Here is a 20,017-nt window from a genome sequence, read left to right as displayed (position 1 = left end):
GCCTATGTGTATTACGGGGACATTTCACCTGAATACATGCCACATTATGAGGACATTTTGAATTATGAGGACAGGGCCGATGTCCTCATAATTCTAACAGTGTAGAAGTGTTTCTATACATAGGGGGAGCTAAAATCCAGAATTTCAGCTAAAGTCCTTATAATTCACATAGACCTGATTTTGTGTATCAGCTGTGTATCGAGACAGCGCCCCTGGACGTGGGTCTGCGGTACTGCACCCCTCATAAATATTCACTCTCGTGTAAGGAATCGGAGCTTCTGATTGGCTGACCGCCTGAAGTCCTCATAATGTCGGAATTTCTCAGACCCAATGTGTACATCTAATTTCCTTATACAAGTGGATTTATGTAATTTACTCATTATTTAAGCATTATTGTCTACAATTGATGAACTGTCAAATATATTTTTTAACGTAGAGTGATCCCTCGATGAAATGTAATCCTTAAATATATTATAATATCATATAATCGGTTAATTTCCTGTTTGGACTGGATTGAAACCACCTGAGAAAACTTCTGTGATTTGGACCTGTTTGAAGCAACTATTAAAAGAAAGGTAAGTTAATCTGCTGTTTAATCGCTTGTGGCTCATTTTGTCTTGTTTGTGTGTGTTTTATAAGCTATTATCTGCTCGTTTTGCAGTCAGAAAGCAACTAACGTTAGCACCTGATGCTAACGGGGCTAGCATAGAGTCATTCTGATCCCAGAGAATCAGAGATGCTTGTCATATTTAACTTGTTTTACATTCCAATATAATTGTAAATAACTTATTTTGAGCACATACATCAGTCTAGCCATCGTAACAATGCGTTGTCATGACTACAATCTGTGAAGGGGATAAAGTATCCTGACATGTTACTGTAAATAGTACTGTAGTTTAATGTTAGCTCGGTTTAAAGTTACTATTATTATCATTTTTAAGAAACTAGGAAATCAATATATGCTTTTATTCCTCCTGAATGTAATAAAATATACTCTGTACCAATAGAACTGTAAGTATTAATGTTTATAATGAAAACAATCTTGCTGAATAATGTTAAATTAAATGCAATGGTCATAATTATAGATGTTTTTCTTTATGACAGCAGACACATCAGATAATGTGCTGGAGGAGGCTGTACAGTTTTCCCTTCAGAAGAGAGAATGGTCTGATAGAGCTAAGTTTAAGTGAAAATATTTTGTTTAATAAAGCTGTGCCAGATACATATGTTGTTTACAGTGATGTTTTTCTTCTGTTGTTCAGTTGTACTGAGTTTGAGAAGGCAGATTTCCTGCTGGAATACAGACGAGACTCATAAGCAAAGAAGAATGAGAGCGGAGGCAAAGAACATATCTTTATGACGCTCTGAAAGTGTTCATCTTTGAGCTTCATTATGATGGAAAACTCCTCTGGTAAGTGTTTGATGTGTATGTAAGTTTGTAATTATGGCCCTGTTTACAATAGGGATGCACCGATATGAACATTTTGCCCGATAATGATAATAATTTATATCAGAAAGCCGATAACCAATATATTGACCTATACCTAAATACAAATTTTTATATACTTTGAGCACCTGATTACAAAAACTAAAGGCTCACCATAAAAAAAAAAGCCATATCCCAAGCACTTTAACATAAATCAAACATATGGAGTACAGTTTGTACTAGTGTAAGATTCCTTAACTTTTAAAATTAGTTTTACACTCCTATGGCCAATTCTGTATAATAAAACAAATTGTACAATAAGGTTTGATTTTATTATCATCAGTTAACATGATCCACCAATGAATGAATAATGCTTCTACAGGATTTATGAACCTTAGTTCATGTTAATCTCAACATTTTCATTCAACATAACTACCATTAACAAAGGTTATTGCTTTATATTAGTTCATGTTAGTTAATGCATTAACAAATGAGACCTCATTGTAAAGTGTTACCAAAAACACCCACTGCCTAAAAAAAAAAAAAAAAAAAACTAAATAATGCAAACAAGTCATTGGCCAGCATGACTTAGGCTATAAAGAATCAAAATGCATGTGCCATGGATAAGTCTCCACGTTGCTACCAGGTTATTTACTCAACAGAACACATCCTGTATACGATAATGCAGATATTTGAACAAAATCAACATGGTATTGCAACTTATATTTGCACAAAATCACACACAGATGATCTAAGTTATGTAGTCAGAATAGCGCTCTTCCTATGAAACACAACAACTAAACCCGAAGACTTTACAACTTATTACATTAGTGTATACTATTATAATGTAATATGACAACCCCAATCATATGTTATTAATGTTGTGCATTGCTACAGAGCGTGCGCTAAAGATTAAGATGATCACTCGTACAATGATGTGCTGCGGGTTATTAACTCAATGAAACACGCTATATTGCTTATATCTGCAAAAAATTACGCAAATGCTCAAGTGAAGCTTTGACTAAGTTGCATGCTAATCTGTGTAACTCCTGTTGTAGAATTGCCCTTCTGCAACAACACACTGAAACACAACAGCTAATCCCAAAGAATTAACAGCATTTTATTACAAGAGTGTTCTCAGTGTAATGTTGTGTATAGGACAGTCCCAGTAGTTATTAATGTTGTGCATCACTGTTTGAGCAGTACGTGCTGAAGCTAAAGATGATCAACGGTACTATAAAGCGCTTTACTCCAACGTTAATTAACTCAACCAAACGCATCCTATAGAGCTCTGGAGGTCACGTGACCCATTCTGTTTTTTTGGCAGGGAAGAACAGCCGGCGCCAGCTCGAGTTTCAAGGCAGATCACTGCGCACTTTAATTCCAAAAGACATACGCTGCGTCCCAATTCGCCTACTTATACTACGTCCTAAAAGTATACTCTTTTTGTGAACAAAAGTATATACTTTTGAGTGTGTAGCAGAAGAGTATGCAAGTTTTGGGACATACTACTTTATTATCTTTAACGGACTCTGTTGCTTAGTTATGTGCATCATATCACAGTTTAAACTGCCGTCAATCATCTTCACAGTTCAAATCCTCCACATTAATTTCCTGCCATATCGGAGAGAAATGTAAATACTGATAATTGATCACTCAAACCCCTTTATATAAACCTCTCTACTAGGGATGCTCATTTCGGTTAATTTTCCCGACCGACAAGCGATGCTTATTAATCGATTATTAACAGTTAACTGATAAGATTATAATATTGACTTAGCATTACATAAAAATGCAACCGACGAGTATCTGTGACCCGTTAAAAATACTTTTTTCACGTTTTTATTTTATTGTGCAAACAGCAGAACATACAGTACAGCTCAACAATAGAACCTAGATTCACACTAGAGTAGAGCCCGACTTTTTTACGCCCCTAGGGCCGGACTTCGGGCTAATTTTCACGTCATACCTAAATGTGGGCCGGGCTTCGGACCTTTTTAGGCTTCTCATTTGTTTTATATTTATTTGATTAATTAAAAGGAACAATGAGATGTGCTGCACTGGTGGAAACATCATGAGACCATGATAGCTTACTCGACTGTCAAGACATGCTCGCTCAGGGTTAAAGAGTCCAGCGCCAGCAGCAGCGCGCGTTTCTTCAGCAGCTGCTAGAGTTAGGGCCTTTTTACAAATGATTCCTTCATTCATTTTCTCTGACCAGGTATCTTAAACCACGTGTAAATTTTACTCCTGGCAAATGGTTAAATAATAAACGTGTGTGAGAGCGTGTTATGGGCTATAGGTTGTAGTCAGATAGATATGATGGAGCTGCAACACGCATCGCCGCAAATGAGTAAAGCAAGCCAACGCAAATGGTCGTAATCTAAGTCTTAGATGCTCAAAAACACAATCATCTTCAATAAAAATTAATAAATGATCTTACCAGTGCTTCACTCTTTCATTTTGCGGTCTTTGAGCTGCTGAATAAAATGCATCTTGAATCTTTTGCTTTCGTTGCTGTGAACTCCGTTAAATATAGGCTATACCGCGGGAATTTAAGATCTGATTTATATTCATTTTGCAGAGGTGTAAGGTATAATACAAACTGCATGTTCTTTTATTTTTGTATTTGTTTAGATTGTTTAGCTCGTTTCGTTTGTGAGTGCCGTTGCGAGCAGCATCAGCCTGCCTCAGCTCGTCAAAAATGGCTTTTTAATGTGGAGGTAATATTATAGTAGGCTAAATTAACTAACATTGTGATACTTGAAGTGTTTTAAATCTATGGATTTTATTATAGGCAAGACAAGTCAATAGTTGATTTGAGAGGCTAAATTGATTAAACATGCGGTTTACTCACTGTTGGCCACTGGCCGCTTGGTCGTCACTTAAAAAAATGTAAACTTTAATTTAACAAACAAAAAATTGCTCTAAACATTTTTCTAAATTAACTTAACAATGAAACAAAACAAAATATAACTACTTTGACATTAAAAACAAAACTGAACTATTTTAATGGCTGTAACAATGTAAGCTAATGTAAGCCCCCCCTTACATTACATTTTAAAAAAGTGATTCCAATCATATCAAGCAATTCAAAACCATCATGATGAATACTGCGCATCTGAAGTGTCTCGGCTGAAGGAAAATTACATGATCTATCAGCTTATATATATCGGCATAATTTTCATATCGGATTGATAACGTTAACATTAATAATGTCCATTTATTGGATGATAACGATATGGTGGCAATAAATTGTGCATCCCTAATTTACACCTGGTATTAAGATGCGTTTTGGTCGATCGGATCTCGAGTAGATGAGGGACACACATTCCCGTTTACACTTGGTGTTTTAGTCAGTCTCTTTTATTCATTTTCAACCACTTCTGTCCTGATTTCTTCAAAGGGAGGGTGTATGGGTGAGTAAATGTATGGGCTTTTTCGGGTCTTTTGTTCTAATGGACAAAAATTATCTCATGTGACCGGAGACCAGCCGAACACTGTGAATGTGTCAGAAATCAAGAAATGGTGAGATAGAACATTGTGCTCTACGTTTTTTCTCTTGGGTAACTTGGGTAATTAGCTGACTGTCTTGCACACGTCCTGTAATGTTTACGCTAGGGATGAACTGATACCACTTTTCCAGAACGAACTTCCAACTTACCAATAGTACCAATAACTTGTATTTTCATTGCATTTTTCATTTTTAAAAATAATGAATAGAGAAACCAAAAGAATATGAATCAAATTGAGTTGGCTTAGCAAATAGATATCCTTCAGTTATTTGCATGCCTAATTATGCCTGTTAAACTGTATTATAGGAGCTACAGTTACTTCCACTGTTCATGCTATTGCTGTATCACAGGCCCGGCTCCAGCTTTGAGATGCAGGGTGGGCCCATTGAAATTCCTGGTGGGCCAGACTTTATTTTAGACATTATTTTTCCCCATAACAACTTAATTTTATAACAAAAGAGGCAGGACTTGAAAGTAACTCCCTATATTTGCAGGGCTCAATATATATATATATATATATATATATATATATATATATATATATATATATATATATATATATATATATATATATATATATATATATATATATAGTACAGGCCAAAAGTTTGGACACGTTACTATGTGTAATGTTTTTGAAAGAAGTTTCTTCTGCTCATCAACCCTGCATTTATTTGATCAAAAATACAGAAAAAAATTAATATTGTGATATATTATTACAATTTAAAATATTTGTTTTTCAGTGTATTCTCCTTTAAATGATGATTTATTTCTGTGATCAGAGCTGTATTTTCCGGATCATTCCTCCAGTCTTCAGTGATCACGATCCGTCAGAAATCATTCTCATATGAGGATTCATTATGAGTGTTGGAAACAGTTCTGGTCACTAATATTATTTCATAACCTGTGATATGTTTTTATAATACTTTGATGAATAAAAAGTAAAAAAAAAAAAAAAAAAAAAAAGAAGCAAATGTTTTAAAAATAGAAATCTTTTGTAACAACAGTATACAATACTGGTCAGTCATTTTTTTATTTCTTTTTTTAAATAAATCAATAATTTTATTCAGCAAGGATGTGTTAAATTGATAAAAAGTGATAGTAAAGGAGATTTATATTATTTGAAAATATGTTTTTATTTTGAATAAATGCAGTTCTTTTGAACCTTTTATTCATCAAATATATTAGTCAGCAGAACTGTTTCCAACACTCATAATAAATCAGAATATGAGAATGATTTCTGAAGGATCATGATCACTGAAGACTGGAGGAACGATCCTGAAAAATCAGCTTTGATCACAGAAATAAATGATCATTTAAAGTAGAATACATTGAAAAACAAATATTTTAAATTGTAATAATATATCACAATATTAATTTTTTTCTGTATTTTTGATCAAATAAATGCAGGGTTGATGAGCAGAAGAAACTTCTTTCAAAAACATTACAAATAGTAACGTGTCCAAACTTTTGGCCTGTTTTGTAAATTTTTAAATAACCTTCAACTACAACATTATAGAGTAATACAAAATACACAAAAATTAAAATAAACTTAGAGGTTCCTAGGACAATTAATAGGAAACATGCCTAGTTGGGCTGTCGAAATTATTTGTTTTTTTGATGCATCGCGATGCAGACAAGGACGATTCGGTATCAGTTCAGTAATAGACCATAACCTATTATAATGTACTGACGCTTTTCTGCCATCATTTGTCGTGTATGTGCATTGTCGTGGTAGCATACAAAGGCAGAGGGAGGCGAGACACGAGTGTGAGTAGTTAAAAATGCTCCAACTATTTTAAAAGCAGACATCTGGGCACATTTCGGATTTTTTGAACAACCTGGTAAGCACGACCTGGAGAACACACGTGCTGTGTGAAAATTGTCACGCACAAATAAAATGTGCATGGGGTAATACCACTAACTTGAGAAACCACGTCAGCCATTTTCATCGTGAGCTGTTAAACGCCTGTCAGTGACAAGGTGGACCCAGCTCAGCCAAAAATCTAATTATATCAACGTTCGAGTTCTTAAAGGGCATGTTTACACCTGGTCATTTCATGCATTTTTACAGATTAGATATATCTGATTTATCAAAACGATTTATTTACATTTGGTCACAAAACGTTTTATGTTTTTACGTTTTGTTTCATGTTTGATACATTAAAGAAGTGTGTTTTCTTTGAGCAGGTAAAATAAAAGGTTCAGTTCCTATAACTGACTGACAAAATTATATACATGAGGATGAAGTGCATCGTCAGTGCAGTGTGCTGAATCGTGTTATCGAACCGAATCGATGGCATGATAATCATAATCGAATCGAACCGAACCGTGAGACCAGTGTAGGTTCACACCCTTAATGCCTAGCCTAGTCAAAGACTCAAGAGAAGATCAAAACCCTAAAATAACTGATCAATAAAGCCAGAGGTGAACAGTATTTTTAAATGTATTAACTGTCATATCTGTGTCTTCTTATGTCAAATAAAAATTTTACATCTTATATTAAAATGTAATGTAACCTTCAACCTTTTTTTATTTGCATATACAATGTATTTTTAATCCAAATTTGTCCTGGTGAGTGGGTTAGCAGTCAAGTGCATGCAACAGAAGTCTGTGTAATTATGGGCCATCATTTTCAGCGATGTCTGTGAAAAACGTCAGCTTAATCCATTCTGCGTGTTTCACTCATCAGCTTGTGCACAGCAGCTATAGTATGGATATTTAATTTTGTTTAATATTCTGTTAATTAGATGCATTTATTTAATCTTTCTCTGGTATTTTGGGCTGATACCGATACTGGTATCGAAGCATCTCTAGTTTCCACATTAGGTCATTCAGCGGAGAGCAGGCGGTCTTTTGTGACTGTTCGAACACATTCAACCACACAGACGTTACACTACGAAAGCAATCTGGTCGAATGAGTTTTCCAACTTCTGGAAGTGGTTGAAAGTTGACAAGCTCAAAATGTTTTAAACCCCATTTACACCTGTGTTGAGCATCATCCACTTTTGATCCGATCGTCCAAAACACATCTTAATACCAAACGCTATTAAACTATTAAATGATTGGTGATCACAAAGAATATATTTGATGATATTAGATTTTCATCACTGATATTGTCTTTTTTTGTGTCTAACAGGAATAAGAATTCTTAATTGAAAGTTGAATTGTCATTTATTTAGTGTTGATCAGCCCGAGATGACAGTTCCCTTTGGATGACTTGTAATCTCTGAACATATGAATCCAAACAACTGGATGAAGACGATCCGTGTGGATAGAAAAACTTCACGTTTGCCTATTTGCTGTAAGGAGCATCTGTCCTGGTGAAGATATCACACGATTACGGCGATTCTGAGTGGCCAAGGAAATGCACGGTACTGTAAACTTTACATAACCTTTTTAGCATTTGCAAGATTATTTTAAAGATTCATATTATCCAAGGTAATGTTCCTGACTTTAAATGCATCACAGTATGTCAGGTGTGTGTGGCTTACACGTTTTGTGAGGACCTTATCATAAGAAGATGTTCCTGATGTCTGACTTGACTGAAGAACCTCAGTGTTGTGTGTGTGTGTGTGGCTTACACCTGGGTTGTGAGGACACATGATTTATAAGGACATTCTCATAAGATGATGTTCCTGATGTTTGACCTGACTGAAGAACCTCAGTGTTGTGTGTGTGTGTGTGGCTTACACCTGGGTTATGAGGACACATGATTTATGAGGACATTCTCATAAGAAGATGTTCCTGATGTTTGACTTGACTGAAGAACCTCAGTGTTGTTTGTGTGTGTGTGTGTGTGTGGCTTACACCTGGGTTAAGAGGACACATGTTTTGTGAGGACATTATCATAAGAAGATGTTCCTGATGTTTGACTTGACTGAAGAACCTCAGTGTTGTGTGTGTGTGTGTGAGTGTGTGGCTTACACCTGGGTTATGAGGACACATGATTTATGAGGACATTATCATAAGATGATGTTCCTGATGTTTGACTTGACTGAAGAACCCCAGTGTTGTGTGTGTGTGTGTGTGGCTTACACCTGGGTTATGAGGACACATGATTTATGAGGACATTATCATAAGATGATGTTCCTGATGTTTGACTTGACTGAAGAACCCCAGTGTTGTGTGTGTGTGTGTGGCTTACACCTGGGTTATGAGGACACATGATTTATGAGGACATTATCATAAGATGATGTTCCTGATGTTGGACTTGACTGAAGAACCTCAGTGTTGTGTGTGTGTGTTACTGTGACCTGATACGCTGAAAACACCAGATCAGAAGCTGTTTGCATGAGCAAAGTGTGCGCTTCTCTTTTACATAAATATGCAGAAACAGAATACTTATTTCATTTCAGCAATGTAAAAAAATTAATTTTTGGTTCATTATCAGTTTCATAATAAACCAAACATATATATATTTTTTTTTACATTTTTCAGCATTCTCAGTTTCTTTGAAGTTGTGTTTTACTCAATTGCTTTGGCAAAGCATCTGTCAGTCAAACTAAAATCTGGTAAAATCGGGGCAGATTAGAATGTGGCGGGCCGCCGGACTATAGGTTAACGATAACTTTTACTACCTACTTCTGTTATGATCAGGGTCAGGGTTAGCCAGACTAGAGGTTAACGATAACTTTTACTACCTACTTCTGTTATGATCAGGGTTAGGGTTAGCCAGACTAGAGGTTAACTATAATTTGTACTACCTACTTCTGTTATGATCAGGGTAAGGGTTAGCCAGACTATAGGTCTACTATAACTTTTACTACCTACTTCTGTTATGATCAGGGTCAGGGTTAGCCAGACTAGAGGTAAACTATAACTTTTACTACCTACTTTGGTTATGATCAGGGTTAGGGTTAGCCAGACTAGAGGTTAACTATAACTTTTACTACCTACTTCTGTCATGATCAGGGTTAGGGTTAGCCAGACTAGAGGTTAACTATAACTTTTACTGCCTACTTCTGTTATGATCAGGATTAGGATTAGACAGACTAGAGGTTAACTATAACTTTTACTGCCTACTTCTGTTATGATCAGGATTAGGATTAGACAGACTAGAGGTAAACTATAACTTTTACTGCCTACTTCTGTCATGATCAGGGTTAGGGTTAGCCAGACTATAGGTCTACTATAACTTTTACTACCTACTTCTGTCATGATCAGGGTAAGGGTTAGCCAGACTATAGGTCTACTATAACTTTTACTGCCTACTTCTGTTATGATCAGGATTAGGATTAGACAGACTAGAGGTAAACTATAACTTTTACTACCTACTTCTGTTATGATCAGGGTTAGGGTTAGCCAGACTAGAGGTAAACTATAACTTTTACTACCTACTTCTGTTATGATCAGGGTTAGGGTTAGACAGACTAGAGGTTAACTATAACTTTTACTACCTACTTCTGTTATGATCAGGGTTAGAGTTAGCCAGACTAGAGGTTAACTATAACTTTTACTACCTACTTCTGTTATGATCAGGGTTAGGGTTAGACAGACTAGAGGTTAACTATAACTTTTACTACCTACTTCTGTTATGATCAGGGTTAGGGTTAGCCAGACTAGAGGTTAACTATAACTTTTACTACCTACTTCTGTCATGATCAGGGTTAGGGTTAGCCAGACTAGAGGTCTACTATAACTTTTACTGCCTACTTCTGTTATGATCAGGATTAGGATTAGACAGACTAGAGGTAAACTATAACTTTTACTACCTACTTCTGTTATGATCAGGGTTAGGGTTAGCCAGACTAGAGGTTGACTATAACTTTTACTACCTACTTCTGTCATGATCAGGGTTAGGGTTAGCCAGACTATAGGTCTACTATAACTTTTACTGCCTACTTCTGTTATGGTCAGGATTAGGATTAGCCAGACTAGAGGTAAACTATAACTTTTAGTACCTACTTCTGTTATGATCAGGGTTAGGGTTAGCCAGACTAGAGGTAAACTATAACTTTTACTACATACTTCTGTCATGATCAGGGTCAGGGTTAGCCAGACTAGAGGTAAACTATAACTTTTACTACCTACTTCTGTTATGATCAGGGGTAGGGTTAGCCAGACTAGAGGTTAACTATAACTTTTACTACCTACTTCTGTTATGATCAGGGTTAGGGTTAGCCAGACTAGAGGTCTACTATAACTTGTACTACCTACTTCTGTTATGATCAGGGTTAGGGTTAGCCAGACTAGAGGTAAACTATAACTTTTACTACCTACTTCTGTTATGATCAGGGTTAGGGTTAGCCAGACTAGAGGTCTACTATAACTTTTACTACCTACTTCTGTTATGATCAGGGTTAGGGTTAGCCAGACTAGAGGTAAACTATAACTTTTACTACCTACTTCTGTTATGATCAGGGTTAGGGTTAGCCAGACTAGAGGTTAACTATAACTTTTACTACCTACTTCTGTTATGATCAGGGTTAGGGTTAGCCAGACTAGAGGTAAACTATAACTTTTACTACCTACTTCTGTTATGATCAGGGTTAGGGTTAGCCAGACTAGAGGTCTACTATAACTTTTACTACCTACTTCTGTTATGATCAGGGTTAGGGTTAGCCAGACTAGAGGTAAACTATAACTTTTACTACCTACTTCTGTTATGATCAGGGTTAGGGTTAGCCAGACTTGAGGTCTACTATAACTTTTACTACCTACTTCTGTTATGATCAGGGTTAGGGTTAGACAGACTAGAGGTTAACTATAACTTTTACTACCTACTTCTGTTACGATCAGGGTTAGGGTTAGCCAGACTAGAGGTTAACGATAACTTTTACTACCTACTTCTGTTATGATCAGGGTTAGCCAGACTAGAGGTCTACTATAACTTTTACTACCTACTTCTGTTATGATCAGGATTAGGGTTAGCCAGACTAGAGGTTAACAATAACTTTTACTACCTACTTCGGTTATGATCAGGGTTAGGGTTAGCCAGACTAGAGGTTAACTATAACTTTTACTACCTACTTCTGTCATGATCAGGGTTAGGGTTAGCCAGACTATAGGTCTACTATAACTTTTACTACCTACTTCTGTCATGATCAGGGTTAGGGTTAGCCAGACTAGAGGTAAACTATAACTTTTACTACCTACTTCTGTTATGATCAGGGTTAGGGTTAGCCAGACTAGAGGTTAACGATAACTTTTACTACCTACTTCTGTTATGATCAGGGTTAGGGTTAGCCAGACTAGAGGTCTACTATAACTTTTACTACCTACTTCTGTTATGATCAGGGTTAGGGTTAGCCAGACTAGAGGTTAACAATAACTTTTACTACCTACTTCGGTTATGATCAGGGTTAGGGTTAGCCAGACTAGAGGTTAACTATAACTTTTACTACCTACTTCTGTCATGATCAGGGTTAGGGTTAGCCAGACTATAGGTCTACTATAACTTTTACTACCTACTTCTGTTATGATCAGGGTTAGGGTTAGACAGACTAGAGGTTAACTATAACTTTTACTATCTACTTCTGTTATAATCAGGGTTAGGGTTAGCCATACTAGAGGTTAACTATAACTTTTACTACCTACTTCTGTTATGAGCAGGGTTAGGGTTAGCCAGACTAGAGGTCTACTATAACTTTTACTACCTACTTCTGTTATGATCAGGGTTAGGGTTAGCCAGACTAGAGGTTAACGATAACTTTTACTACCTACTTCTGTTATGATCAGGGTTAGGGTTAGCCAGACTAGAGGTCTACTATAACTTTTACTACCTACTTCTGTTATGATCAGGATTAGGGTTAGCCAGACTAGAGGTTAACAATAACTTTTACTACCTACTTCGGTTATGATCAGGGTTAGGGTTAGCCAGACTAGAGGTTAACTATAACTTTTACTACCTACTTCTGTCATGATCAGGGTTAGGGTTAGCCAGACTATAGGTCTACTATAACTTTTACTACCTACTTCTGTTATGATCAGGGTCAGGGTTAGCCAGACTAGAGGTTAACTATAACTTTTACTACCTACTTCTGTTATGATCAGGGTCAGGGTTAGCCAGACTAGAGGTTAACTATAACTTTTACTACCTACTTCTGTTATGATCAGGGTCAGGGTTAGCCAGACTAGAGGTTAACTATAACTTTTACTACCTACTTCTGTTATGGTCAGGGTCAGGGTTAGCCAGACTAGAGGTTAACTATAACTTTTTACTACATATAAATAGGGTTATGGTTAGCTTTTAACCAGGTATAACTTATCTACTGTATTGTTTGTATTCTCTTTCTATTATGTTTGTCTTTATGGGTATTGGACAGCACTTTGAGTCAACCATGAGTTGTGTTCAAGTGTGTTATTCCATATCCCCGTAATTACGTGTCCTCACAACCTAGGTGTAAGCCACACACACACACAACACTGAGGTTCTTCAGTCAACTAAAACATCAGGAACATCATCTTATGATAATGTCCTCATAAATCACGTGTCCTCACAACCCAGGTGTAAGCCACACACACACACAACACTGAGGTTCTTCAGTCAAGTCAAACATCAGGAACATCATCTTATGATGATGTCCTCATAAATCACGTGTCCTCACAACCCAGGTGTAAGCCACACACACACACAACACTGAGGTTCTTCAGTCAAGTCAAACATCAGGAACATCATCTTATGATGATGTCCTCATAAATCACGTGTCCTCACAACCCAGGTGTAAGCCACACACACACATAACACTGAGGTTCTTCAGTCAGGTCAAACATCAGGAACATCATCTTATGATAATGTCCTCATAAATCATGTGTCCTCATAACCCAGGTGTAAGCCACACACACACACACAACACTGAGGTTCTTCAGTCAACTAAAACATCAGGAACATCATCTTATGATAATGTCCTCATAAATCATGTGTCCTCATAACCCAGGTGTAAGACACACACACACACACACAAAACTGAGGTTCTTCAGTCAAGTCAAACATCAGGAACATCATCTTATGAGAATGTCCTCATAAATCATGTGTCCTCATAACCCAGGTGTAAGCCACACACACACACACAACACTGAGGTTCTTCAGTCAGGTCAAACATCAGGAACATCATCTTATGAGAATGTCCTCATAAATCATGTGTCCTCATAACCCAGGTGTAAGCCACACACACACACACACACACACACAAAACTGAGGTTCTTCAGTCAAGTCAAACATCAGGAACATCATCTTATGATAATGTCCTCATAAATCATGTGTCCTCATAACCCAGGTGTAAGCCACACACACACACACATACACACACAACACTGAGGTTCTTCCGTCAAGTCAAACATCAGGAACATCATCTTATGATAATGTCCTCATAAATCATGTGTCCTCATAACCCAGGTGTAAGCCACACACACACACACACACACACAACACTGAGGTTCTTCAGTCAAGTCAAACATCAGGAACATCATCTTATGATAATGTCCTCATAAATCATGTGTCCTCATAACCCAGGTGTAAGCCACACACACACACACACATACACACACAACACTGAGGTTCTTCAGTCAGGTCAAACATCAGGAACATCATCTTATGATAATGTCCTCATAAATCATGTGTCCTCATAACCCAGGTGTAAGCCACACACACACACACACAAAACTGAGGTTCTTCAGTCAAGTCAAACATCAGGAACATCATCTTATGATAATGTCCTCACAAAACACGTGTCCTCATAACCCAGGTGTAAGCCACACACACACACTCACACACACACACAACACGGAGGTTCTTCAATCAAGTCAAACATCAGGAACATCATCTTATGATAATGTCCTCACAAAACACGTGTCCTCATAACCCAGGTGTAAGCCACACACACACACAACACTGAGGTTCTTCAGTCAGGCCAAACATCAGGAACATCATCTTATGATAATGTCCTCATAAATCATGTGTCCTCATAACCCAGGTGTAAGCCACACACACACACACATACACACACAACACTGAGGTTCTTCAGTCAAGTAAAACATCAGGAACATCATCTTATGATAATGTCCTTATAAATCATGTGTCCTCATAACCCAGGTGTAAGCCACACATACACACATACACACACAACACTGAGGTTCTTCAGTCAAGTCAAACATCAGGAACATCATCTTATGATGTCCTCATAAATCATGTGTCCTCATAACCCAGGTGTAAGCCACACACACACACAACACTAAGGTTCTTCAGTCAGGTCGAACATCAGGAACATCATCTTATGATAATGTCCTCATAAATCATGTGTCCTCATAACCCAGGTGTAAGCCACACACAACACACACAACACTGAGGTTCTTCAGTCAAGTAAAACATCAGGAACATCATCTTATGATAATGTCCTCATAAATCATGTGTCCTCATAACCCAGGTGTAAGCCACACACACACACACAACACTGAGGTTCTTCAGTCAGGCCAAACATCAGGAACATCATCTTATGATAATGTCCTCATAAATCACGTGTCCTCACAAAACACATGTCCTCATAACCCAGGTGTAGGCCACACACACACACACACAACAAACACAAGTATTTAACAAACAGCAGCCCATCACTTTTGTCTCCGATTATTAATCAGTTCTAGACTAAAGATGAGGGTGAGGACAGTGGGACGAGTTGGGAGAAAAGGAAGTGGTTTTCACCCCATGGGTTAAAGAATCTGTTTTCCTCTTTTGTAGGGATTCTTGAATCTTCTGAAGGGGCGAGGCAAGAAGAAAACGGCAGATATGGCCTCCAGCGGAGTCTGCAGAACTGAGCACAGTTCACCGGGTAAACTGCAGAGCGTCCGGCTTCAGCAAAACAGCGAGCCTTTGTCAGGAATCAGGGATTATCGCTTACATGAAACTTGCTAAATGTTTGGTAACACTTTATAATAATGTTCAGTTATAAGTCACTTATAAGTTATTAGATAATGATGAACTAATCATTTACAAAACATGACATTCATAAATGACTTAGTAGTATGCTAACATTTTATGACTGTTTTGTTAATTCAGTTATAAGTAATTTATAAGTTATTGGTTAATACATTCATTCATTTTTAGTGGAATGCTATACCATATATTCATATACAAGTGATGTGTATACAATTGTAGTGTACACTTTAGATTAGGGGATGCAGAAAGAGTTGTAAATGAGTTCCACATCACCTGTAGTAGGTGTTGAACACTAGTGTAAGTGCTGACCGGTGAGGGTTCGACCTCTGACACTTCTGCTCATCACCTGATGTGTGTGTCAGAGGACATTAATCCACTTCACATTATCCCAGATCCCACACAGAGGACTGCAGAGATTCAGAACACACTGCAGTCCCCTGACTGGAACGACTCTTCTCAATGATGCTGCTTTAGCATGTGTGTGCAGTTGAACACACACCAGCTGAAAACTTGGATTCATCAATACATTACTGATCATTTACTAATAGTCTGTTCATCATTTGTTCAAGATTAGCCATTGTTTGAGATGACACTAAAACAAGTTTGACATAAATACTCCAATAATGTTTAAGTGTTAATTATAGTACATCATCTAATAACTCAAACATCTACTATTGATCTGTTTTGATAATAAACAGCACATTTGTTAATGGTTAGCATATCACTTATTAATCATTAATGAATGTATAGTTATGTTTTGTAAATGATTTAGTTCATCATCTAAACTTATAACTGAACGTTATTCTAAAGTGTTACCCATGTTTGTTTTTTCTTCTGTTGCCGCTGCTGTTTATTCTGTTTTGTTCAAATGTATGGCTATGTCTTAAACTTCTGTTGAAAGCTTTAAAGGGATGTTGAAATTGTCTGCCGAAGTGTTTTTTCTGTGCTATTGAACTCATGGCTACCGTCACCCGTCTGCTCACCCACATTCTTCAAAATATCTTCCTTTGTGTTCAGCAGAAGAAAGAAACTCATACAGGTTTAGAAAAAAACATGAGGGGGGACCCTTTCATTTATTTTCAGCAATTTTTGTTAATTATGTTTATGAGAGGTTTTAAGTATCTTGTGATTTATGTAATATTGTAAGGGCAACAGCTGTAATGTTGTAAACGAGCACTAATAAACTTCTTGTTCTCTGAAGGTGTGCACTGTCGTATGTCCTCATGTCTGTTTAAAGGTCATGTGATCACACAAATAGCAGTATAGTGTAAAAGACATAGTTGCATATTCAGATATCAGAATATCATAGTTTAGAATGGTTGTGTGTTGGAGTATGAGCCACAGGTGAGGATGTGTTTGCAGTCTCAGTACTGTGTTCATTTGTCCTCATAAATCAGGTGTGTCCTTTTAATGCACAATGCCTTCACGTTTGTGTTTGTGTATTGCAATGTCCCATTAATTCATGTTTGTCCCTCTAATACACATTAATGTCATTTATGTGTGTTGTGTATCCACTGTCCTTATAATTTCGTTTTTTGTCATAGGCGGGGCTTAGACACTTAATTATGTGTCCTCATAATTATGTATATTGTCAGGTGGTAATATTATAAGTTGTGTTGTGTGTATACAAATTCTGAAGAGAAATCTGTGTTGTTTGGCTCAAAACAAAATTTTTGATACCCTCCACATCACTGTAGAGCAAGTGGAAAGGGGTGTCCCTGTAATACACCAAAAAACTGGTTTGGGCTGAAGTGTCCTCATAAACCACATAAACCCGTATAGGTGTGTGTGTGTGTGTGTGTGTGTGTGTGTGTGTGTGTGTGTGTGTGTGTGTGTGTGTGTGTGTGTGTGTGTGTGTGTGTGTATGACATTGCAGAACTGGTTGAGTTAAAAGAGTAGTTCATTTCAGAATTAAAATGTCCTGATTATTTTCTCGCCCCACAACATCCAAGATGTTCATGTCTGTCTTTCTTCAGTGGAAAATAAATGAAGGTTTTTGAGGAAATCATTCCAGGATTTTTCTCCATAAAGTGGACTTCAGTCGGAACCAACAGGTTGAAGTTCCAAATTGCAGTTTCAATGGCGCTTTAAAGAGCTCAACATGATCCCAGCTGAGGAATAGCTGTGTTTCTAGACAGAACCCCAGTTTGAAACCCCCTGCTTTAACACTTCATGTAAATAATGGTACTATATGCCTCCCAAAATCTATTCATAACTCAAGAAAACACACACATTCTTTAAAATCAAAGTTTTCATTTAATGCGATGATCCTTGATCCTTTTTGACAATATTACATCAAACCTTTAGTGTACATTATCCAAATATCATTTCTAGTGACGTAGAACCGTAACAGAGTTGATTCCTTCTTTGGGGTGACAATAACTTCATTTATCGTGCACTTTTAACTTTATGACTTTTACATTCACAAACAACCATATTACACACTGCATAAAAGGAACTATAAAAAATAAAACATAATTTAGCTGGCTTAGCTAGCGCTGACACTTGATGTTAATATAAGCGAAGGAATTATATTCTGGTTTAATAGGTTTTGAAAAAAGATGCTGTACTATTTGTTGTGAAGTGTTGACCCTGATATTACAATAAATGACTGCAGTGCTGTAATACCACTGTAAATTAAGTTTCGTTTCTCTCATGATGAAATCTCTCATGTGACAGCTTCTGTTACTACAGACAAGCCTGTACAGGTCTAAACTAGATTTGTGGCTAATCACATGAAGTTGTGTGTGTGTGTGTGTGTGTGTGTGTGTGTGTGTGTGTGTGTGTGTGTGTGTGTGTGTGTGTGTGTGTGTGTATGACATTGCAGAACTGGTTGAGTTAAAAGAGTAGTTCATTTCAGAATTAAAATGTCCTGATTATTTTCTCGCCCCACAACATCCAAGATGTTCATGTCTGTCTTTCTTCAGTGGAAAAGAAATGAAGGTTTTTGAGGAAATCATTCCAGGATTTTTCTCCATAAAGTGGACTTCAGTGGGAACCAACAGGTTGAAGTTCCAAATTGCAGTTTCAATGGCGCTTTAAAGAGCTCAACATGATCCCAGCTGAGGAATAGCTGTGTTTCTAGACAGAACCCCAGTTTGAAACCCCCTGCTTTAACACTTCATGTAAATAATGGTACTATATGCCTCCCAAAATCTATTCATAACTCAAGAAAACACACAAATTCTTTTAAATCAAAGTTTTCATTTAATGCGATGATCCTTGATCCTTTTTGACAATATTACATCAAACCTTTAGTGTACATTTTGCACTTATTAAAGTTTTTTTTATTTTTTATATAAATATAAAGGTCACAAGTTCTTGTGAGCATTTCTTCTAAAACATTTGAAGTAGAATGTGTAAATTTTGGTATTCAAAGTTATACTCATATAAATATCATTCTCTTAAAGTCCCCCTGTGGTGAAAATGAATTTTTTTGTGTTGTTTATGTCTATGTGGCATTAATATGCTTTAAGACAAGTCATTTGCATATTTATAAGTTTTCTCTTTAAAACTGAAGACAGTCTGTTTGAAATCGCTGGTGTTTCTGACATCACAAATTACCCTGTAACCAATCACGTCAACGTATGGGCGGGCTTTAGTATAACTAGTCTCTGAAGCAGGTTATCCTGGTATATTTTTCGTTTGATATGAAAAATCAGGTAGATTTAGTAATAGGTGAATTTTGTATGTTATATATTATGATGTTAAGATGAACTCAATGCAATTCTCCACTGACGTTGTTCAAAGTGTTTCTAAAAATGCTGATACTGAAGGCAGACTGAAATGGTGAATGGGAACATGGTTAGTGTAACATTAATGCAACACGTTATTAGCTTTTTAATAATGCAGTCAAGCAAAAGGATAACGATATTAATTACTGTTATGTGTCCGATGCTGTAGAGAGTGCCGTATACAGCTTTTACCTCACTAAGTTGGCCGACTGTATTTCTGAGCTTATGCGAGTGTGTGGGGGTGGGGCTAAATGAAGCAAGGTGCAGAGTTACATTCAAGCATTTGGTGATCAAAGATCAGTTTTAAGCTGTGATAAAATAATTAACTACAAGGAGACTTTAAGACTCTAAGATGCTATTATTTCCTGATCTGTGCATGACCACATACAAGTTAAGAGTTAAGTGCTTTTGTGGTCTTCAAAGATGTAAACACAGCAATTTCTCTAACATTTAAAATATACAATTCTTC

General features: G+C 36.8%; 1 long non-coding RNA gene across 1 annotated transcript; it reads left to right on the top strand.

The window, feature by feature from the left end:
• The first annotated feature begins 20 nt into the window (after positions 1-20).
• Positions 21-16,953, top strand: LOC137078342 (uncharacterized). Its single transcript, XR_010905289.1, has 5 exons — positions 21-575; positions 1,105-1,165; positions 1,263-1,411; positions 8,081-8,315; positions 15,617-16,953. It is a non-coding gene; the product is annotated as an uncharacterized lncRNA (long non-coding RNA).
• The last annotated feature ends 3,064 nt before the right edge of the window (positions 16,954-20,017 follow it).

The sequence above is a fragment of the Pseudorasbora parva genome, chromosome 6 (genome assembly GCF_024679245.1).
Source record: "Pseudorasbora parva isolate DD20220531a chromosome 6, ASM2467924v1, whole genome shotgun sequence".
Taxonomy (NCBI): Eukaryota; Metazoa; Chordata; class Actinopteri; order Cypriniformes; family Gobionidae; genus Pseudorasbora; species Pseudorasbora parva.
Note: the sequence above shows the minus strand (reverse complement) of the source record. Positions and strands in the feature narration are given on the sequence as shown.